The sequence below is a fragment of the Nerophis ophidion genome, unplaced genomic scaffold, assembly GCF_033978795.1.
Source record: "Nerophis ophidion isolate RoL-2023_Sa unplaced genomic scaffold, RoL_Noph_v1.0 HiC_scaffold_160, whole genome shotgun sequence".
Lineage (NCBI taxonomy): Eukaryota > Metazoa > Chordata > Actinopteri > Syngnathiformes > Syngnathidae > Nerophis > Nerophis ophidion.
This window is the reverse complement of record NW_026907082.1, coordinates 48,867-68,500: the sequence shown is the minus strand read 5'-3', so window position 1 is coordinate 68,500 and position 19,634 is coordinate 48,867. Positions and strand designations below refer to the sequence as shown.

At 39.3% G+C, this 19,634-nt stretch overlaps 1 protein-coding gene across 6 annotated transcripts in view; it reads left to right on the top strand.

The window, feature by feature from the left end:
- LOC133547709 (BTB/POZ domain-containing protein KCTD5-like) overlaps nucleotides 1-19,634 on the top strand; it is a 38,252-nt gene that overhangs the window by 2,547 nt on the left and 16,071 nt on the right. The gene's annotated exons all lie outside the window — the stretch shown is intronic.

Sequence of the window (19,634 nt, the reverse complement as noted above, 5' to 3'; positions counted from 1 at the left end):
CTGTAGCTGGAGTCAGATGGAAGAACACGTGCCTTCTCTTCTGCAGGAGGGGTGCACATTCACCATGGCTGTACAGAAGCATCTTATGAGCACAGCGAGTGCACTGCAGAGAGCTCCTGGTAGTCACATGTAGCATTAGAGAGACTACAAGAATTATCTGAATGAGGCTGATTTATATGCTGCTTTTGCCTTTGATATGTTGATACTATAAGTATGGGTGTAATAGTAAGAGATGATGGTATGGCTCATTGTCTATTGGTGGTGATAGTTGGCTCTCCTTCAAAATGATAAGGTTAAAACATTGCTCAGATAAATGATTAAAAAACGCCCCAATGAGGCAAGATTACGCATACTGTGCTATAGGCGGGTTAGGGTGAACAACTTAAGCGCTTCTAGCTAGCTCGCAGGTGGTCGTAAACTTCCTCTGTGTAAACAAACATGGCGTCGATTTTGCGTAACTTATTCACACATTCAGATTAAGACATCCTGTGTGCAACCTGCACCAAATGCCCTGCAAACATTCTGAAAGGAGAAAAAGGCAGCAACAAAAAAAGATTGGGGTTGTTCCTACAGCTGCTGTGTCCGACGAGTGCAAAAAGCTCGCTTCAGGCAACCTAGGGGCCAAAGCGATCTGCCATGGAAATTATAGCGTTGGACAAGCTCCAAACCACTCCGAGCCACGGTTTGTACTTTGGTTTGTATTCATCTATATTTTGTTTGTATGTTTGCCAGAAAAATACAACATGAACGCCACACTCCTGCATACACTGATAACGTCAGCTTCACAGATGCCATGTCTGCTGTGCAGATGGTTGTGTTGTAGTAATGTCATGTATCGCGACTAGGGATGTCCTGATCCAGGTTTTTGCACTTCCGATCCGATACCGATATTGTTTTTGCACTTCCGATCCGATACCGATACTGGCCTCTCCGAGCATGTATTAAAGTTTGAAGTTATTTAGCCTACTTAGTTGTCGGATTCATGCTGAAAAGGATTTTAGTACTTTTGATAACAACTAGCCAGCTGAATTAGGTGAGTTTGAATAATACACAATAGTTGGTATTCAAAGATAAGCACAAAATATCAAAAATTATACATGACAAACAGAAATGGCATCATTAAACAGTAAAAAAGTGAACAGTATAAAGTGCAAATAATGCTGTAAACATTATTTAAAAAACCAAAACACACAAGTGGGATAAAATGTCTATAACTCAGCATCAATACTTGCTCTTGAACAAGTGTAAACTTAAAAAAAAAAATTCTACACACTCCCTTCAATTGTTTGCCCCAGTCAGGGGGGGCAAACAATTGAAGTCCAAGCATAATGGGGAGATTCTTTCTAACAAAGACGAGCACTTCAAGATGCTCAGGTGTCAGCCTGCTCCTGTGTTCATCTATGATGAGTGCTAAAAAGCCTCTAACTCGCAAGAGTCATTAAAATATCTTACAACTTTACCACCACGCTTGACTTTATTGTGGCATGTTTTGCACTCCACCTCTTCATCTTTTTCGTTTTGTAGGGTAAAATAATCCCAGACAGCTGACATTTTTACCGTAACTTTTAATTCACACGGCCGTCAGAACGGTTAGAACACACACCTTTGGATGTTTTGAAGGTGTGCTGGAAAATGCGGAACGGAGTTTAGGGAGCAGCAGAAGAGTGGAATGTATTATTTAAATCGGTGCGTTGGAAAACACGGACCGGAGTTTTTTTTAAAAAACTGGATCTGGATCGGCATTTTCCCATGCCTTGCCGATACGCATTTTTTGGCAAATATCGGCGGCCGATCTGATCCAAATATCGGATCGGGACAACCCTAATCACGACACATGGCAGTTTCAAATGTCACAGGGTTAATGACAACTGCCTAATGTGTGACTTGCTATTTTTGTCCTTAGTTGATAGGCGAAACCTCTAGGGTTGCGCAATATAGACTATATACGTTTGGCCCACGATAGAACTTTTAATTCTATCACTATAGCGTGATAATGCATGTTGATTGCCCATTCTAGCTATATGCCAAAAATTTGACAGTGACAAGCGATCGTAGGCGTCCTCAACGCAATGTAGCATTCTTGCTAGCGGGTAATGTCCCTCCACAGCGAAAGCCACTTCTAAGACAGTAATCATTGTCTTAATGGTGAAAAATAAACTGTTTTTTTACAGTTATCATCCCAGGAGGACGAAGAATAGCTAAACCTGCTACACTAGTCACCGTAGGAAGATACGCTAACGACAAGCTAGAGCTGTTGATTCCTAACAAAAGTAGATTGACACAAATATCGACGGTAACGATAACGTACGATATCAGGACGATATCACAGTGACCAATGTCGCCCCCTGTAACTACTTGGTATTGAGTCCATGCTCAAATTTCTAGTATTGCCCAAAACTAATATTAAGTATCCAAACAACAGAAGAATAATTGCTTATTACATTTCAACAGAAGTGTAGATAGAATCATGTCACAACAGAAAGTAATCAGCTAGTTGCAATAAATTAACAAGTGGAATAGCAATGGATTTGAGAAAAAAAATACAACCGGAAATGATGTAATATGTAATTGCATATGGCAGAATCTAAATTAGGAGGCTTTATAACCATTTTTGAAAAGGTTATATTAGCATTTACATAGCAAATATTATATAGCGATACATTTCGTTATCACAGTAAGCTGCAATATATATCGCAAAATAAATTTTAGGATAGGGCTGGGCGATATTGCCTTTTTTTAATATCTCAATATTTTTAGGCCATATGTATCTCGATATTTTGCCTTAGCCTTGAATGAACACTTGTTACATATAATCACACCAGTATTATGATTCTGTGTCTACATTAAAACATTCTTGTTCATACTGCATTAATTTATGCTAATTTTAAACTTTCATGCCGAAAAGAAAATCACAACTAAGTAAATTAACCAAAACTGTATTTATTAAACAGTTATTAAGCAGTGGCACACACGTTCATGTCATTTCCAAAACAGAAAGTGCAAGATTTTCAGCGACATTTTAAAACAAGCTATTAGTGCACTTTCGTGCATAATGTCACTAAGATGACATATCAAAACACTGCTAAATTAAAGTGCACTTTTTGTACAGAACGCCATTACATTAGTTTAAAACAAATACATTTCACTTTTTTGCATGATTTTGTTGGTGTGTGGCATCGAATGGAGATGTTGACATGTTGTCATTCTCCAGCAGCTGACTTTTCAAATGATGCTACATATTAGCATTAATGCTACTTTTTGTAGTAACGCTTTAGAACTAAGAACTACACTGGACAAATTATGGTTGTCTGTTCGACATATTCCCACTTGAAGCCAAACCACGGCCAGACGATGGACCCCGTGCTGTTTTTCTTGGGAATTAATTCTTCCTTCATTTGTTACCAGATTAGCACCTGCTTTCTGTCGTATTACCACTCGCACGGGTCCGCTAGCATCACAGCTTTTTTTTCGCACGGAGACAAACCCGCAATATATCGAGTATATCGATGTATCCCCCAGCCCTGTTTCAGGACATATCGCCCTTCCCTCGAGACATCTGTTTGATTTGTGGTGTTCATTTGTTTCAGGTGGATGATAGGGGCGCAACAATAATAAAAATGTGCCCTCACTAGTAGTCGGTGGCATCCTCACTCTTGTTTTTCAAGAGAGAAACGAACATGAATGAGTCAGTGTGACCAGCAACAACATCGCAGGTGAAAACATAAGATAAAATAATCGATTAGTCAACTATAAAAATAATCATTAGTTGCAGCCCATTGATTGATGATGATGATAAAATAGTGCAGCCAGGTGCCCTTTTGAGCAAAGGGAACTATTTTAAAAAATACGGCAATAATAAAATAACTTCTCTTAAGAATACTTAGATATGAGGAGGGTAACTTTTTGATTCAGTGGGATTTGCAAAAAACATGTTCAGCCTATTGAAGAACAACACAAATGACTGCTATCGCTCTGTGCTTAATGTGCCTTTTTGTACAACATTTTAACCTCTCCAAATGAGCAGATGTTCTTTTCTGCTGACCAAGAGTGGAAAAAAAACAACTAAATTAAATTAAAGTACTATTTGCTTAACAGCAGCAATGGCTGTCTCCACGCCACACTGGCGAGAGAATATTCCTATGTGACCTTCAGTTGGGACCTGTTAGGTGTTCCCCAACTCCCCCTGTAGACACACACACATTGTTTCTCAGCCCAACGCGAGATCGAGCGCACACACTTATTCTCATCTTCATTTCCACTTTCTGTGTCCTTGTCATTGACAGTATCAGCAGGGGTGACTCATTTTCTTCTCACCCGCCTCTCATTTTGCTCTCAATAGCGCAGTGTTGAATCTTGAAGAAATTGCAGCTCTACGTGATTTTAGACTATGGCTCACTAATACTCGCTGTCATCCTCTATACAACAGAAGGTAGTGTATAGATATCGATATCTCTGTAGTACTAGATGAAAAGTATGTCAAAATGCTAATATTCTCTTATTAGTCATTTGCTTATTCTTTGAAATCATATTGCATGCAGTGTGTGCTACGTATATGCATTCTTTCCTCATCAGTGACATAAGCATGGGGCGGCGTGCCTCGGTTGCTAGAGCAGCCGCCGCGCCTGCAACCTGAGGGTTCCAGGTTTGATCCCCGTTTCCGCTATCCTAGTCACTGCCGTTGTGTACTTGGGCAAGATACTTTACCCACCTACACACAGTGCCGCCCACACTGGTTTAAATGCAAATTAGATAGTGGGTTTCACTATGTAAAGCACTTTGAGTCACAAGAGAAAAGTGCTATGTAAATATAATTCACTTCATTTCACAGGGAGCCAATTTCAAGACGGACACATCAATTTCATGCAGAGTGGCAGCATTTCCGCATGAATATGGCGCTGCAGTCCAGTAGCCCAAAGGAAAAACATAGTTTAATTATATATTCACCATGATGTTGCTTGCAAATTGTGGGTTTAGTCACTTGAATAATATAACAGTGGACAAAATTAGTGCCTATTTGTTTCCATTCAGCAGGTTTATCATCGAAATCCTTAATAATGTCTAGCAACTTAATTTATGTGTTTGTTTATTAGTATAAGCCACTAAAACATAACTGCACGCTAATACGACAACCTCTATTGTGTTCCATGTCATGCAAAAATAGCTCAGATTAGATGTTTTTTAAATTACTCTACGCCATTTGGCCGCTAAATAACATTTTATTTCCACAATGTGTCAAAGTTTGGGCCAGTTTACTGGCTATTCTCTTTTTGATGTGCATGCAAATTGTAGCTTTTACACCACAACGGAAAGCCCCAAAAAAGCAGTGACCTTGCATGTTTTTGATGACAATATGGTATTCTCACTCTAGGATCCAAAAAACAAATGAAAAAGGAACAGTACTCTACGTGAAAACACATTTACCGACTGTCAAAAACCTGCCAAAGTGGCAGGTGGTGCTACCTGTAGCCAGGAAGAAAGTTTAATTGGAATACATTTTGAATACCTATAGTTGACGACAAAATAAAAAAAACACACCAAAAAAAGCTGCTGTAATGTCACACAAAGAAGACCCACCAGAATAAAATGTTTTGTCTTTGCGTAAATGTAGAATGATGATGAAAAGTTTTGTCACCCAAAGCACTTTGTTTATAGACAAAACACCAACCAAAAATGAAAAAAAATTAAGAAAGTATATTCAGACCAACTTTAGGCTAGGTACAATGAGAAACAGCGGTAAACTTCCACCACACAGTTATTAGTATAAGTTATAATTTTGATTATCGTAAAACTGATCAATGACTTCCCTTTGAAAAACTCAGACATATTTCTCATTTCCTAAATAAGCAGCTTGCATGCTGATCGTTAGCTAGCTTAAATGCTCACATAAATACAAGACACAAAACATACTTGACCGATAAAACTGATTCTGATTAACGTCTTTCCCTATCATAAACACCATACCCCGAACAAAACTTAGGTAAACACATTGCTGTAACCGGGACCAAGCTTTCGAATTGTGCGCATTGAGTGTTCTCCTCGGTCAGAGTGGTAAATATTAACATCCATACATGGACACATTTACAACAGGAAGTGAACCCACGTGACCGAAATGAAGCACAACGCCCGTTTTGCCTTCATCTTTGAAAAACACTCTAAAACTTTTACTAAAACGGAAGGAGATAAACATACTTATACTCTCAAATAACAATAATATGGCTCTTAAGGAGTATAGTTTTTTCTGCAAAGTAAAGTATTTTGTCTGTGTGTTTATTTTCTAAATAAAGCTTGATTAAAAGATTTCATTGTGTTGAATAGTTTTTGACTACATTCACCAGTACCGTGATAATAATAACAACCTCTAACTAACTATGATATGTTATGAAGGTTCACATTATTACATTCCTAGTTTGGGCATACACATCTATTTATTGATGGTTAAGAATTCTGGTCAGTAGTATGTAGTGATTGATGCTTAACCATATCACAATGTAATTAAGACCAAATTAAGTTCAGTATATGGCTGCAACCAAAAGAGGTGATTTTAATTCAATTTCAACCAGTTTGTGGTCAAAGGAAATATGGTAAATCAAGTACATCAAGATCTTTTGATAACCTAATAGAGTGGTACTTTGGTTTGTGTACACCCCCCTTGTTGGTTTGGACATAAAAATTGCACAAAATGTGTCCCGGTTATGCCCTCTTGGTTATCGTAAAGCCAAACATTGCACAAAACATATTACTTGGTGTATCATTTCAGGGAATTGATTGCCCAAACAAAGAATCCAAAGTGTTGGTGACCTAGTGAAGCATTTGACTAGCCCTACTATTTTAGTTGTTTCTGGGCACAGGGGATCCAGGTCATAATGCGTTCGTACGTGTACAGTATATCTTTTGTCTATAATGGTGGTGTGTTGTGGTTGGATGAATGGTGAATGTGCAGTCGGGCTGGACGATTATGTGATCGTGATCGTTGATCGCAGATAATTTGACTTCGATCATGATGATCATCTGTTAGCATATTTCCTCGTTTAAACATGGCGGAAATGTTTAGTAAACAGTAGGGAAGCAACAAAGATTGGTATAATCCTGTACGGAACAATCCACCTTTAGTGGTCAATCCTGTCTCGGGATCTTTCTATGTGGAGTTAGCATGTTGTCCCCCGTGACTGCGTGGGTTCCCTCCGGGTACTCCGGCTTCCTCCCACTTCCAAAGACATGCACCTGGGGATAGGTTGATTGGCGACACTATATCGGCCCTCGTGTGTGAATGTGAGTGTAAATGTTGTCTGTATCTGTGTTGGCACTGCAATGAGGTGGCTACTTGTCCAGGGTATACCTCGCCTTTCGCCCGAGTGCAGCTGAGATAGGCTCCACCACCCCCTGCCACCCCAAAAGAGACAAGCAGTAGAAAATGGATGGGTGGATGGATCCTGTGTGTGTCTGTGAATGTGTCTGTGTACGAATGTGTGAACGTGTGTTCCTATGCACGAATCACTCGTTCCACTGTTGCGAAAGTCAGTCTCCTCACGACCTAATTAATGTTCAATGGCATTGCGCCTCGTCCCATCACTCAGCTGGAAGTGCAGCCCAGAAGATCAAAATAAAGAAATATGTCTAACACTAGCATAGACGTTGAAACACAACATTTAAAAGGAGGAACAGCGGTTTTAGTTTCACTAACTCACCAGTAATCATGCCCCAAAGTGGAGTTGCAGGTACTCCGAGAATGTGACGGGATTGGTTCCGACTAGGAGAATCAACACACCCACTAATTTAATCAGAAAATACATTTTTATATCTAAATATTTTTTTAATCAGACTTTTTGTTTATGTGTCTGCAAAGATTCCACTCCTCTAATATAACATGTACTAAAAAAAGAACTTGTCCCTGCTGTTGGAGTAACCAGCGCCGGTATAAATGGAATTTGCAAACAGGCAGTTTTTGTTTTTTGTTTTTTTGTGGAGAAAAAAATGTTCCTGTGTTGATACACATTATTTTACAGTACCTCAAATTCAAACTGCACTTTAATGTATGTTCATTCAATATAAGATAGAGAATTGAAGTTATAAATACTCCAAAATGTGGCTCACTGCATCAGATACAGTAATTAAAGAATACATATAATAATTTACCATTTGAAAGTGTTGCTTAGTAAATGTTAACTTTAAATAAAAGTGTTACTGTATTCACCACACCAATGATCTTATGTCTACTGCAGAATGTTTGTGATGACAAGCCAAAAAACAAAAGAACTTCGAGAGGAAAAAAAGTTGTTCTCTTTACCCCCACAAAATGTACCAAAAATGATGCAAAACTGTGGTTCTAAAACCAAGTACGGACAGTAGCGTGGGTTACCTGTACCGTTGCACCTCTAGTAAACACAAATATAGTTATGAACAAAATGACAGTTGTCAGCTGTTAGCATATTTTACCTCAATCTAACATGGTGGAAATGTCTGTTGCAAGATACTGCCGTAGTACACAGTAGGGATGCAGTACTCAGTATATTCCTGCATGAGACAATCCACTAAAATTAAAACAAACTGTGATATTTATCGAGGTCAGATGATATGAAAATATTAATCGGGATGTTTTTCTTTTTTTTTGCCATATCACCCAGCCCTAGTGTGAAGCATGTGCGAGGGGTAAACAACCCGTGTCACTTTCCGCCACTCAAACCATCCCGTCACCGCAAGAGGTTGCAATCTTAGGCCAGCTCACGATTCGATTATGATTACGTTTCAGGAGCTACGCTTCGATGAAAAATCGATTATTGCATCTTTATTAGAGATTTCCGATAATATTGGCCTGCCGATATTATCAGCCGATAAATGCTTTAAAATGTAATATTGGAAATTATCGGTATCGGTTTTTCTGCGATGAGGTGGCGACTTGTCCAGGGTGTACCCTGCCTTCCGCCCGATTGTAGCTGAGATAGGCGCCAGCGCCCCCCGCGACCCCGAAAGGGAATAAGCGGTAGAAAATGGATGGATGGGTTTTAAAGAAAAAAGTAAAATGTATGTCTTTTTAAAAGGCTGCTGTGTACACGGACGTAGGGAGAATTACAGAGTGCCAATAAACCTTAAAGGCATTGCCTTTGCGTGCCGGCCCCATCACACAATATTTAAGTTTTTTCACACACACAAGTGAATGCAATGCATACTTGATCAACAGCCATACAGGTCACACTGAGGGTGGCCGTATAAACAACTTTAACATTGTTACAAATATATGCCACTCTGTGAACCCACACCAAACAAGAATGACAAACACATTTTGGGAGAACATCCGCACCGTAACACAACATAAACACAACAGAACAAATACCCAGAACCCCTTGCAGAACTAACTCTTCTGGACGTTACAATTCCCCCCCGCCCCCCCCGCCCCCCCGCCACCTCAACCTCTCTCAGGGAGAGCATGTCCCAAATTCCAAGCTGCTGTTTTGAGGCATGTTAAAAAAAATAATGAACTTTGTGACTTCAATAACAAATATGGCAGTGCCATGTTGGCATTTTTTCCATAACTCGAGTACATTTATTTTGGAAAACCTTCTTACATTGTTTAATGCATCCAGCGGGGCATCACAACAAAATTAGGCACAATAATGTGTGAATTCCACGACTGTATATATTGGTATCGCTTGATATCGGTATCGGTAATTAAGAGTTGGACAAAATCGAAATATCAGATATTGGCAAAAAAGCCATTATCAGACATCTTTAATCTATATATTTTGTTTCTTTTTACTAAATAAGTGTTTATGACTTGCAACTTTTAATAACAGCGCATTTGTAATGAGAAACAGTTGAATTAATTCCCACATTTATTCCCATATATCTACATTCATGGAAAGGTCTGTAAAACTGGAACATTAGAGCCTTATATTAAAGGAGCTGGTCGAATCTCCTGATGCGGTAGCTCACTGCAGTCTGCCAAATTTTCGAATTGTCTGCTTTACTTTTTTTACAATAAATATATCGATTATTGACGTTTACTCATCGATTTCATAGTCATCCATGTCCGAATTGCGGTGCATCTAAAATCGATTGTTTCCACCACCTCTAGTAACCGCTCTACTTACAGTATACACAGCCACACGTGGTCAAATCAAGTATACTGTAGGTCAGTGATTACCAAACATGTAAGCCCAAAACAAATGGAAGAGTGGCCGTGCGCAACCCGAGGGTCACTGGTTCAAATCCCACCTAGAACCAACCTTGTCACGTCCGTTGTGTCCTGAGCAAGACACTTCACCCTTGCTCCTGATGGGTGCTGGTTGGCGCCTTGCATGGCAGCTCCCTCCATCAGTGTGTGAATGTGTGTGTGAATGGGTAAATGTGGAAGTAGTGTCAAAGCGCTTTGAGTACCTTGAAGGTAGAAAAGCGCTATACAAGTACAACCCATTTATCATTTATTAATTTATTTAAACCAAATATTCTAGACCAGGGCTCTCAAACTCAATTTACCTGAGGGCCACTGTATGTAAAAACTGGGTGAGGCTGGGCCGCGAGAAAAGATTTCTTAAAAAATCTAACATGCACTTTTTAATGAATTCACTTTCTATGAATGGGCAGGAAAGCCAACCCTCACGATTTTTCCGGGAGACTCCTGAATTTCAGTGCACCTCCCGACAATCTACCGGTCCAACCATTTTCCCGAATTTGTCCCAATTTTCACCCGGCCGTGACTGCACTGCCTTTAACGTCCTCTACAAAAGTGGTTCTCAACCTTTTTTCAGTGATGTACCCCATGTGAACATTTTTTTAATTCAAGTACCCCCTAATCAGAGCAAAGCATTTTTGGTTGGAAAAAAGAGATAAAGAAGTAAACTAAAGTACTATGTCATCAGTTGCTGATTTATTAAATTGTATAACAGTGCAAAAATATTGCTCATTTGTAGTGGTCTTTCTTGAACTATTTGGAAAAAAAGATATAAAAATAACTAAAAAACTTGTTGAAAAATAAACAAATGATTCAATTTAGGGCTGCAACAACTAATCGATTAAATCGATTAAAATCGATTATAAAAATAGTTGGCGATTAATTTAGTCATCGATTCGTTGGATGTATGCCATGCGCATGCGCGGAGGCTTTTTTTTTTTAATAAATAATTTTATTTTTTTCCTCCTAAACCTTTATTAATAAACTGCAACATTTACAAACAGCTGAAAAAAAAATCAAAATAAGTACAAAAACAGTACAAAACAGCACCAGGGCTGCGCTGAGGCTAAGTCTCATGAGGTAGCAGTGAGCCACCCAATGATATGTCATGTGCAGCTCACGTGACCACGGCGTTTCCTTTGTGGAAACGTTCGAAAAATGGCGGAGGGAAACAGTACGGATGGTTCAGCGGAGAAACATCTCGAGGTTATTGCTTCAATGGAGAAAAGTCTACGACATAAGTCCAAAGTGTCGGAACGCTTTACTTTAAAGACTTCAAAGAAGACATTTCCTGCAAAACGTGCATCATGGACGTCACGTGGCACGGAGGACAACATTGCTTAGGCAGCACCTGAAGAGGAAACATGGATGAAGGGAAGAACTCACGGTACGTAACTTTTTTAAGTCCATAGTCCGAGTATATTGATCCGTTGTGTCCGTCTTTGTTTGTTTTTAAAGGCCTACTGAAATGAGATTTTCTTATTCAAACTGGGATAGCAGGTCCATTTTATGTGTCATACTTGATCATTTCGCGATATTGCCATATTTTTGCTGAAAGGATTTAGTAGAGAACATCGACGATAAAGTTTGCAACTTTTGGCCGCTAATAAAAAAGCCTTGCCTGTACCGGAAGTAGCAGACAATGTGCGCGTGACGTCATGGGTTGTGGAGCGCCTCACATCTGAACATTGTTTACAATCATGGCCACTAGCAGCGAGAGCGATTCGGACCAAGAAAGCAACGATTTCCCCATTAATTTGAGCGAGGATGAAAGATTCGAGGATGAGGAAAGTGAGAGTGAAGGACTAGAAAAAAATAAAGACTAGGGCAGTGGGAGCGATTCAGATGTTATTAGACACATTTACTAGGATAATTCTGGAAAATCCCTTATCTGCTTATTGTGTTACTAGTGTTTTAGTGAGATTATATGGTCGTACCTGAAAGTCGGAGGGGTGTGGCCACGGGTGTGGTGACCACCAGTGTCTCCGTGAGAAGCCACGTTTCTCAATGAGGCAAGGCAGCCGGGCTGAGATTTATATTTTTTTCCCCTCCTCCATGGCGTAAGCATCCAATGGTCGGGGGCGGCCGTTGGAAGGAGGCAAGAGAGTCCTCAGCTGCAGGAAGAACGACCCAAACTCTCCGCTCATGTCTACGGTAAGAGCCGACTTATTGCCACCATTTTCTCACCAAAACCTGCCGGTTGACATGTGGTAGGGAACCGTGTTCGCTTGACCGCTCTGTTCCATAGTAAAGCTTCACCGTCATCTTTCGGGAATGTAAACAAGGAAACACCGGCTGTTTGTGTGTTGCTAAAGGCAGCTGCAATACACCGCTTCCCACCTACATCTTTCTTCTTTGACGTCTCCATTATTAATTGAATAAATTGCAAAAGATTCAGCAACAAGGATATCCAGAATACTGTGTAATTATGGGATCAAAGCAGACGACTTATAGCTGGGATCGGTTCTGGATCAAAATGTCCGCTACAATCCGTGACGTCACGCACACACGTCATCATACGCGTCATCATACCGCGACGTTTTCAACAGGATACTTCGTGCGAAATTTAAAATTGCAATTTAGTAAACTAAACCGGCCGTATTGGCATGTGTTGCAATGTTATTATTTCATCATTGATATATAAACTATCAGACTGCGTGGACGGTAGTAGTGGGTTTCAGTAGGCCTTTAATCTTTTGTTAACGAGGAGATTTTTTTCTGGACGCACAGCAGCAACCGTTGTGTATTAACTTTCAGAGTGTTAGGAACTTTTTGGATAGTGCTGTGACTTCATTTTCTGTGTTGTTTAGAGTCGCAACAGGCATTAATTCATAAGTTCAGCTTTTTTGTGAGTAACTTTAACGTTACGTCTTTGTTGCAACGCGGGGCTGATAATGTGTCACCGGCACATTTGACTCCGTTTTCAGAGAGAAAATGCACGTATAAACGTAACGGACAGAAATATCTCAGGTTGGTTTGATAATGGATCAATGTAGCCGGGCCCAATAAAGCTATATAAATCTATTTAGACTTGAATGACACTTAAGTATAACTAAACGTTATTAAGGTGCTGGAATATTTCATGCTATTATTCAGATGTAGCCTAAAGTGAATCCTTTATTATTCAGAACAGAAATGTGTACTATATCTGATACAAGTTTTGATCTGATGAATTACATTTCTGTGTTGTTATTGGTGTATTATGCAACTCCAATGTCCATTTATTTAATTTAGCTGTTTTTTTTAATGTGGTGGCGTATTTGTCAGAAATTATTAATTAAATCAACTGGGTATAAATGGGTTGTACTTGTATAGCGCTTTTCTACCTTCAAGGTACTCAAAGCGCTTTGACACTACTTCCACATTTACCCATTCACACACACATTCACACACTGATGGAGGAAGCTGCCATGCAAGGCGCTAACCAGCACCCATCAGGAGCAAGGGTGAAGTGTCCCACTGCGCCACGCCGTCCCTATGTATGTATTGAGTTACATGTAAATGATGCTACTATGTACGTTCATAATATGGTTTCTCTCATTTCAGAAAGAAACAAGGCAGCATTAGAGACTTGGTACAAAGGAAGGTGTGCACACCACAGCAAGCGGCTGCATTGACTGATGCTATCCTGAATATGTTGCTAACTGACATCAATGGTGGAGGATGAAGGTTTTTGACAAATGATTCACATCCTCGACCCTGGTTACACTCTTCCCTCGTGGAACCATTTTACCAAACTGATGGAGAGAAAGTACGAGCAGACATTCCATGCAGTGTAGACTGAAATAAAAGCCACCCAGAGCAAAATTGCTCTCACTACTGATGTGTGGACAAGTGTAGCCTACCTTGGCAATACATGCCACTACATTGGAGAGGAATGGAACATGAAGTCAATCTACCTTACGACCATGCTACTAAAGGAAAGACATTCAGCATCCAACATTGCAGAATGGTTGGAATAGGTAGATTCCAGGTTTGAAATTCCCCTATTGTGCAGGACAATGGTGCACTTTATAAAAAAAACTAAACATTTTTGTAACACTTGCCTTGTTTTATTTGGCAAGTCGAAAGGACATGATGCCAGAACAATTTCCCTTGTGGATCATTAAAGTTTGTCTAAGTCTAAGTATGCTGTTTTTCAAAATAAAGTATTGGAAAGGATAGAAATGTAGTTTGTCTCTTTTATCCGATTATTTATCAATTAATCAAAGTAATAATTGACAGATTAATCGATGATCAAATACATTGTTAGTTGCAGCCCTATTAATAACGATTTCTACACATAGAAGTAATCATTAACTTAAAGTGCCCTCTTTGGGGATTGTAATAGAGATCCATCTGGATTCATGAAATTAATTCTAAACATTTCTTCACAAAAAAAGAAATATTTAACATCAATATTTATGGAACATGTCCACAAAAAGTCTAGCTGTCAACACTGAATGTTGGATTGTTGTATTATTTTTCCACAGTTTATGAACTTACATTCATATTCGCATAAAAGATTTATGAATTGCTGCTGTTTTTAATAATTCTCACTTGTCCCTTGGCATGCCTTCAAGTACCTCCAGGGGTCCGCGCAACCCCAATAGAAGACTACTGCTCCACTACATGTCATCGCTCACGCTTTTATTTCACACAACCAATGTGCCGGCTCTGTATCATGTTGTGTGAGACTTGTGCAGAACAACGTCAGTGGCTGCAAGACGTACTTAGTCAACAGCCATACAGGTCACACTGACGGTGGCCGTACAAACAACTTTGACACTGTTACGAATATGCGCCACACTAAACCCACACCAAACAAGAATGACAAACCCTTTTTGGGAGAATTTCCGCACCCTAACACAACTTAAACACAAGAGAACAAATACCCAGAACACCTTGCATGGCTACAGTATACAACACCTCAACCGACGCAAGTAGGGAGGGTGGGGACGTGGGGGGTTGATGGTAGCAGGGGTGTGTATATTGTAGCCCGGAAGAGTTAGGTCTGCATGGGATTCTGGGTAATTGTTCTGGTGTGTTTATGTTGTGTTATGATGCGGATGTTCTCCCGAAATGTGTGTGTCATTCTTGTTTGGTGTGGGTTCACAGTCTGGCACATATTTGTAACAGTGTTAAAAGTTTTTTTAAGGCCACCCTTAGTGCGACGTGTGTAGCTGTTGATCAAATATATCTTGCGATACCACACGTGCGTCTCACATGGCCAAATGCAACATACAACTGGACTTGCACGCCGTCAGTTTAGAATGTAGGGGGTGCTAAAGTGCCATTACGGCACTCCCTGAATATTGTTGATCTGGTAAAAATTGACTGGGGCTTCGAGAGAATTGGTGCCCTGAAATTCAGGGGTCTCCCGGGAAAATTGGGGACGTTGGCAAGCATGACGTACCTATCAAGCGCCGTTCATATTAAACTAGCGGGCCGCACCAACATTAAAATGTCATATCAAAGCGCGGGCCGCATAATAACGTCTCACGGGGCGCAATTGGCCCGCGGACAGCATGTTTGAGACCCCTGATCTAGACCTAAAGACAGCATAAATGGGTTCTACACTCGGTGTCTATGACGAATGAGAAGTGGTTCTTATAGAGTCGGGATACTACAAACTGATTTGGACCAGGGAATCCTTAATTAGCTTCACAATAAGTGTAAGGTTGGTTTATCGGTTCATACAAACCCCGTTTCCATATGAGTAGGGAAATTGTGTTAGATGTAAATATAAACGGAATACAATGATTTGCAAAATATTTTCAACTCATATTCAATTGAATATGCTACAAAGACAACATATGATTTGGTGTTAAAACTGATAAAAAAAAATGTTTGTGCAAATAATCATTAACTTTAGAATTTGATGCCAGCAACACGTGACAAAGAAGTTGGGAAAAGTGGCAATAAATACTGATAAAGTTGAGGAATGCTCATCAAACACTTATTTGAAACATCCCACAGGTGTTCGGGCTAATTGGGAACAAGTGGGTGCCATGATTGGGTATAAAAGCAACTTCCATGAAATGCTAAGTAATTCACAAACAAGGATGGGGCGAGGGTCACCGATTTGTAAGCAAATTGTCAAACAGTTTTAGAACAACATTTCTCAACGAGCTATTGCAAGGAATTTAGGGATTTTACCATATACGGTCCGTAAGATCATCAAAAGGTTCAGAGAATCTGGAGAAATCATTGCACGTAAGCGATGATATTACGGACCTTTGATCCCTCAGGCGTGTAAAGGATATCACCACATGAGCTCAGGAACACTTCATAAAACCACTGTCAGTAACTAAAGTTGGTCACTACATCTGTAAGTGCAAGTTAAAACTCTACTATGCAAAGCGAAAGCCATTTATCAACAACACCAAGGAACGCCGCCGGCTTTGCAGGGCCCGAGCTCATCTAAGATGGACTGATGCAAAGTGGAAAAGTGTTTTGTGGTCTGACGAGTCCACATTTCAAATTATATTTGGAAACTGTGGACGTGGTGTCCTCCAGAACAAAGAGGAAAATAACCATCCGGATTGTTATAGGCGCAAAGTTCACAAGCCAGCATCTGTGATGGATGGGGGTGTAATAGTGCCCAAGGCATGGGTAACTTACACATCTGTGAAGGCACCATTAATGCTGAAAGGTCCATACAGGTTTTGGAGCAACATGTGTTGTCATCCAAGCAACGTTATCATGGACGTCCCTGCTTATTTCAGCAAAACAATGCCAAACCACGTGTTACAACAGCGTGGCTTCGTAGTAAAAGAGTGCGGGTACTTTCCTGGCCCGCCTGCAGTCCAGACATGTCTCCCATCGAAAATTTGTGGCGCATTATGAAGCGTAAAATACAACAGCGGAGACCCCGGACTGTTAAATGACTAAAACTCTACATAAAACAAGAATGGGAAAGAATTCCACTTTCAAAGCTTCAACAATTAGTTTCCTCAGTTCCCAAACGTTTATTGGGTGTTGTTAAAAGAAAATGTGGTGAACATGCCCTTTCCCAACTACTTTGGCAGGTGTTGCAGCCATGAAATTCTAAATTAATTTTTATTTGCAAAAAAAATAAAGTTTATGAGTTTGAACATCAAATATCTTGTCTTTGTCGTGCATTCAATTGAATATGGGTTGAAAAGGATTTGCAAATCCTTCTATTCCGTTTATATTTACATCTAACACAATTTCCCAACACATACGGAAACGGGGTTTGTAGAATGCAAACTTTCTTCCTATGCTGATAAGGTGTTAAAAGTGCACTCCGTATTTCTGAGTCTTAGGTGAATAGACTTTCAGATAGTCTTGATAAGATTTAATTTACAAAATAATTTTCAGCAAAGTAAAAATATAGTGTCTGTTACAAAATAGATTGTCATGTAAAAGTTCCTCGTTAACAGGTTGCAGGGGGAGCAGTTTTAAGGGAGACTAAGAACTTTTTTCCAATGGTGTAATCGAGGTGTGTTAATTCTTTCTTTAAAAAGCCAAACGCAATTAGATTTAGGTGTTTCCGTGTGTTGTAGAAATCTTATTTTGAGTCAAAATATTTGAGAAACCTTAAGAAGGTGCCTATGACAACATGCATTAGACTGAAAATCTTTTTGCATGTTGGTTCAACCAAGGTGTTTGTGTTTTTTCTCTGGAGAGAAGCCCATATTCTCCAAGCTGGAGACACTTTCAGTCTGCTACATCTCATGGGTCTTTTGTTTTGAAACCCATACATGCAGACATGCACATGCATTATCTACTTGTGTGTAACTGTTTTATTGAGATTACTGGTACTTAAAAGAACCGGTCTCCAGGCCACGACTCCCTCATTATTTATGTCGATTGTAGCTATGCAGTATTTGATACCGATTAAATTCCATAGCAGATGAGGCAGTTGAGTTTCATAACACTCATGTCTGAGCATATTTACTGTCTTTTCTCCCTCCCCTTTCAAATTGACTGGAAACTTCTCTTCTGTGTCACAGTGCCAATATAGATTCCACCACAAGTCTGAACTCGCTTTATTGCCACGTGTGTTATGGGATAATACAACACATGGGGAGACAGTGTGTTATATGGTGCAGAGTTAGGATAACTTATTTGAATGTAGATACAGCACAAATAGACCTTCATGGGTGTTTAGAATAAGCACTTGTTTTAGACATGCCTAAATGTTCTTTATTTTATACGTTTTCCATTATATTGCCTCTCATTGATAGACAACGGGGAACTTGAGTGTGAAACTATTTGATTCTGGCTTGGGTATTAAAGCAAATACATTACAGAGTATCATAGCATTTCCAGTGCCACCTACTCCGAATCCTACGAATTAAAGAGTATCACCAATAATGCTGTTGATACAGATTCTTATATCATAGCGATACATATGTCATTTTCTATAACTCATGTCCTGTGCAGGATTGTGGTAAATAATGTGCAAAATGTTTATGTTTTTCAATAAACATTTCTTGTGTTTTAAAGTAATAATATTTCTATGGAAAAAAAGAACAATCATGTATGGAATATACTGCAGTGCATAATTCTAAGATATACTCCAAAATGATTAACTGGAATTTCATGGAATTCTACTTTTAATTGAAATTATAACTCTTCTTCCTGTTTGCCACCTCAACTAAATCCATTTAAGTGTTTTTTCCAGAACTCCTCCTGGCCACTATTGTCAAGCTCACACAGTCAAATGTCAGTGTCACTTTGTCCTCTGATGTTCCTCGACTCCACACACTGAATTTCTCTGCAGACTCTCGCACAAAACACACTAATGTGATTATAGCAGCGGATTCTCAGTCCTCATCCTCTTCCCATCATCCATGTGTCCTCAACCTCCTTGTCCTTGACTGCCAGAACTTTTTTATGTGTGATTATGCAGGCTTTATACTTGCTTTATTGTTACTTTCTATCAAATTGATCCCAAATATGAATGAATGAATGAATGAATGAATGAAATAAGTTTTATGAATGAATGAAATAAGTTTATTTCGGTCATATAATCAATCAAATCAAATCAATCCACCATTGTGTGTGATCAGTTTTACAGTACATGTTATATGTATACAATAATGCACATTTACACATAAAAGAAAAGAAAAAGAATGACCAAAAAAGGAATAGGCTGAAGCCAAAGCTTATATTTGCCTATCCTATACCTTCACAGAAAATTAGATTGCCTGGAACATCAACATAAAAAAATAAATAAATCAAAAATCAATGGGATGAAAGTAATTGTGACTATATTTTATAATTTTCAATTATTTCACCTTTCAATGTTTTCTTAAACCTTACCAAAGAATTGCATGTCTTCAGCTCATCACTGAGCTTGTTCCACCATTTAACTCCTAAAACTGTAATACATTTGTATTTTATATTTGTTCTCGCTTTACCCATTTCAAAAATCGATATCATCATTTTAAAAACATAGCATACGCATGTAAGCATAACTCCCATTCATGGGTTAGTTAACAGTAGCTAATGCATTGAG